Source organism: Mandrillus leucophaeus, unplaced genomic scaffold (genome assembly GCF_000951045.1).
Source record: "Mandrillus leucophaeus isolate KB7577 unplaced genomic scaffold, Mleu.le_1.0 Scaffold266, whole genome shotgun sequence".
Taxonomy (NCBI): Eukaryota; Metazoa; Chordata; class Mammalia; order Primates; family Cercopithecidae; genus Mandrillus; species Mandrillus leucophaeus.
In genome coordinates, this window is record NW_012102765.1 from 2,064,734 (window position 1) to 2,070,084 (window position 5,351).

A 5,351-nucleotide genomic window follows, 5' to 3' on the forward strand; every position below is an offset into this window, starting at 1 on the left:
CCATCCCCCTTCCAAATTAGGCAAAGCAGCAAGATTGGCAGTTAGTCGTCAAATGTGCAAAAACCTTTTATAAAAAGATAGGGTTCTGGCTGGGTGCAGTGGCTCACACCTGTAATGCCAACACTTTGGGAGGCCAAGCTAGGCGGATTGCTTAAGCCCAGGAGTTCAAGACCAGTCTGGGCAACACAGCAAAACCACGTCTCTACAAAATATTTTTAAATTAACAGGGCATGGTGGTGTGTGCCTGTAGTCTCAGCTAATGGGGGGCAGGTGCTGAGGCAGGAGGATTGCTTGAGCCTGGGAGGCGGAGGCTGCAGCGAACCATGATTATACCACTGCACTCCAGCCTGGGTGACAGGGCAAGACCCTGCCTTAGAAAAAAAAAAAGATAGGGTTCTGAAGAGATGTTGTTCCTCTTCTGAAATGTTTTATACATTCAGCCATGTTTACCCCACCTTGCCATTTTTCCAGGGACAATTACCTACTTATCAATCCAGTGAGTATCAGGATCAGATGGACCAGTACAAGCGTCACACCATGAGAAAAGAACAAGGTCAGAAATACCAACTTCTGAGACGGATATGACCATATTTGCAAAGAAATGGAAGTTCATGTTTAAGACTATTTTAGCCTCTTTGGGCGCTATAACAAAGTACCATGACTGGGTAGCTTATCAACCACAGAAATGTATTTCTCACAGTTCTGGAGGCTAGAAGTCCAGAGTGCCAGCTTGGTCGGTTCTGATGAGGGCCCTCTTCTGGGTTGCAGATGGCTGATTTCTCCTTGTATCCTCACATCGTGGAAAGCAGGTGAGTTAGCTCTCAGGCCTTAAGGGCACTAATCCCATTCATGAGGCTCCACCCTTATGACCTAGTCACTTCCCAAAGGGCCCACCTTCAAATACCATCACACTGATGATTCAATTTCAACATATGAATTTGGGGGGACACATTCAGTCCATAATAAAGACCAAAGACATAGTATGTGTTTTTATGACCATTTGACTATACTCAGTGTTAAAGTGTAACTTAGCTCTATGTTACATCCACATATGAAGTCCATTACCTTTTCAAAGAAAAACTTTTTCTTTCCTTCCTTCTTTCTCTCTTTCCTTTCTTTTTCTTTTCTTTTCTTTTTCTCTTTTGTTCTTTCTCTTCTTTCTCTTCTTTCCTCTCTCTTCTTTCTTTCTTTCTTTTTCTTTCTTTCTTTCTCTCTTTCTCTCTCTTTCTTTCTTTCTCTTTCTTCTCTCGCTCTCTTTCTTTCATACAGGGTCTCGCTCTGTCACCTAGGTTAGAGCACAGTGGTGAGATAGTAGCTTACTACAGCCTCAACCTCCTGGGTTCAAGCGATCCTCCTTCTCCTGCCTAAGCCTCCCAAGTAGATAGGATTATAGGTGTGCCACCACTCCCGATGTATTAGGCTGCTTTCACACTGCTATAAAGAACTACCTGGCCAGGCACGGGGCTCATGCCTGTAATCCCAACACTTTGGGAGGCCGAGGTGGGCAGATCATGAGGTCAGGAGTTCAAGACCAGCCTGGTCAATATGGTGAAACTTCATCTCTACTAAAAATACAAAAAAAATGAGCTGGACATGGTGGCATATGCCTGTGATCCCAGCTACTCGGGAGGCTGATGCAGGAGAATCACTTGAACCCAGGAAGTGGAGGTTGCAGTGAGCCGAGATTGCGCCATTGCATTCCAGCCTAGGCGGGCGACAGAGTGAGACTCCATCTTAAAAAAACAAAACAAAACAAAACAAAACAAAAAAACTACCTGAGACTGAGTAGTTGATAAAGAAAAGATATTTAATTGAGTCACAGTTCTACAAGGGTGGGGAGGCCTCAGGAAACTTACAACCATGGCAGAAGGCTAAAGGGAAGTAAAGTACGTCTCACATGGTGGCAGAAGGGGTAGTGGGGGAAGTGTCAAACACCTTTAAACCATCAGATCTCATGAGAACTCACTCACTATCACAAGAACAGCATGGGGAAAACTGCTCCCATGATCCAGTCACCTCCCATCAGGTCCCCTCTTCGACACATGGGGATTACAATTCGAGATGAGATTTGTGTGGAGACACAGAGCCAAACCATATCACCTGGCTAATTTTTCATGTTTATTGTAGAGATGGGGTCTCCCTATGTTACCCAGGCTGGTCTCGAACAACTGGGCTCAAGTGATCTGCCTGCCTCAGCCTCCCAAATTGCTGGGATTGCAGGCACGAGCTACCATACTCAGCCACCAATTGAATTTCTATATATTAACAACAAGCAATCAAATACTGAAAAAAAAAGTAAATCTAATTTATAATAGCATCAAAATATGAAATATTTAGGGATAAATCTGTCTATACATATAAACCTATACACTGAAAAGTACTAAATATTGCTGAGAGAAATTAAAGAAGAACTAAATAGAGTGATATACCTCATTCATGGGTCAGAAGACTGAATAGTGTTAAAATGTAAATCCTCCCAAAATTAATTTATAGATTCAAAACAATGCCAATCAAAATCCCAGCAGGCTTTTGTTTTTAATAGAAAGTGACAGGCAGATTCCAAAATTCATATGAAAATGTAAAGGACCAGTTGGACACGGTGGCTCACGCCTGAAATCCCAGCACTTTGGAAGGACGAGGCAGGTGGATCACCTGACATCAGGAGTTCGAGACCAGCCTGGCCAACATGGTGAAACCCCATCTGTACTAAAAATGCAACAAACTAGCCGCACGTGGTGGTGGGAGCCTGTAGTCCCAACTACTCGGGAGGCTGAGGCAGGAGAATCGTTTGAACCTGGCAGGCGGAGGTTGCAGTGAGCCGAGACACACCATTGCACTCCATTGCACTCCAGCCTGGGCAACAAGAGCGAAACTCCATCTCAAACAAAACAGAACAAAACAAAACAAAACAAAAAAAAAACCCCAGTCTCGGGTATTTCTTCATAGCAGGGTGAGAACAGATTAACACAGTAAGTTGCTACCAGGAGTGGTGAGGTGCTATAAGGATACTTGAAAATGTGGAAACGACTTTGGAACTGGGTAACAGGCAGAGGCTGGGATAGTTTGGAGGGCTCAGAAGAAGATAGAAAGATGTGGGAATCTTCAGAACTTCCTAGAGACTTGTTGAATGGTTTTGACCAAAATGCTGATAATGATATGGACAATGAAGTCCAGGCTAAGATGGTCTCAGATGGAGATAAGGAACTTCTTGGGAACTGGAGCAAAGGTCACTCTTGCTATGCTTTAGCAAAGAGACTGGCAGATTTGTGCCTGTGCCCCTAGAGATCTGTGGAACTTCGAACTTGAGAGAGATGATTTAGGCTATCTGGCAGAAGAAATTTCTTTTTTTTTTTTTCTGTCACCCAGGCTGGAGTGCAGTGGCACAATCTGCAACCTCCACCTCCTGGGTTCAAGCCATTCTCCTGCCTCAGCCTCCCAAGTAGCTGGGACTACAGGCGCTCGCCACCATGCCCAGCTAGTTTTTGTATTTTCAGTACACACAGGGTTTCACTAATGTTAGTCAGGCTGGTCTCGAACTCCTGACCTCAAGAGAGCCATCCATCTCAGCCTCCCAAAGTGTTGGGATTACAAGCGTGAGCCACCGCACCCAGCCAAGAAGAAATTTCTAAGTGGCAAAGCATTCAAGAAGAAGCAGAGCATAAACGTTTGGAAAAGTTGCAGCCCGACGATGTGATAGAAAAGAAAAATTCATTTTCTGGGGAGAAATTCAAGCCCACCGCAGAAATTTGCATAATGAGGAGTCAAATGTTAATCACCAAGATAATGGGGAAAATGTCTCCAGAGCATGTCAGAGACTTTCAAGGCAGTCCCTCTCATCACAGGCCCAGTGGTCTAAGAGGGAAAAATAGTTAACGTAGGCTGGGCCCAGAGTGCCCTGTTGTGTGCAGCCTCAAGACATGGTGCCCTACATCCCTGCTGGTTCAGCTCCAGCCATGCTAAGAGGGGCAAAGGTACAGCTCAGACCATTGCTTCAGAGGGTACAAGCCGCAATCCTGCTTGGCTTCCACATGGTATTGAGCCTGTGGGTGCACAGAAGTCAAGAATTAAGGTTTGGGAACCCCTGCCTAGATTTCAGAGGATGTATGGAAATGCCTGGATGTTCTGGCAGAAGTTTGCTGCAGGGGCAGGACCCTCATGGAGAACCTCTGCTAGGTCAACGCAGAAGGGAAATGTGGGGTCAGAGCCCCCACACTGAGTCTCCACTGGGGCACTGCCTAGTGGAACTGTGGGAAGAGGGCCACCATCCTCCAGACCTCAGAATGGTAGATCCACTGACAGCTTGCACCATGCACCTGGAAAAGCCACAGACACTCAACGCCAGCCCGTGAAAGCAGCTGGGAGCAGGCTGTACCCTGCAAAGCCACAGGGGCAAAGCTGCCCAAGGCTGTGGGAGTCCATCTCTTGCATCAGCATGACCTGGATGTGAGACATGGAGTCAAAGAAGATCACTTTAGAACTTTAAGGTTTAATAAGTTTAATGACTGCTCTCTTGTATTTTGGATTTGCATGGGGCCTGCAGCCCATTTGTTTTTGCCAATTTCTCCCATTTGGAATGGGTGTATTTACCCAATGCCTGTAACCCTATTGTATCTACGAAGTAACTAACTTGATATTGATTTTACAGGCTCCTAGGCAGAAGGGACTTGCCTTGTCTCAGATAACACTTTGGACTTGGACTTTTGGGTTAATGCTGGAATGGTTAAGATTGTGGGGGACTGTTGGAAGGGTATGATTGTGTTTTGAAATGTGAGGACATGAAATTTGGGAAGGGCCAGAGTCTGAATGACATGGTTCAGCTCTGTGTCCCCACCCAAATCTCACCTTGAATTGTAATGCCCATAATGCCCCACGTGTCAAGGATGGAACCAGGTGGAGGTAACTGAATCATGGGGGCAGTTTCCCCCATGCTGTTCTCATGATAATGAATGAGTCTCATGATATGTGATGATTTTATTAATATAAGGGTCTGGCATTTCCCCGGCTTGCACTCATTCTCTCTCCTGCCACCCTGTAAAGAGACGCCTTCTGCCATGATTGGGAGTTTCCTGAGGCCTCCCTATCCATGCAGAACTGAGAGTCACTTAAACTTCTTTTCTTTATAAATTACCCAGTCTCGGGTATTTCTTCATAGCAGCATGAGAATGGACTAATACACCTGGTCTAATTTCAAGATTTATTATAAAACTACAGTAATCAACACAGTGTAGTCTTGATATAAAGACACACAAATAAATCAATGAGACACAAGAGAGCCCAGAAACATACCCATACATACATGGGCAACTGAATTTTGACAAAGGTGCTAAAGCAATTCAGTGGAGAAATCAGAG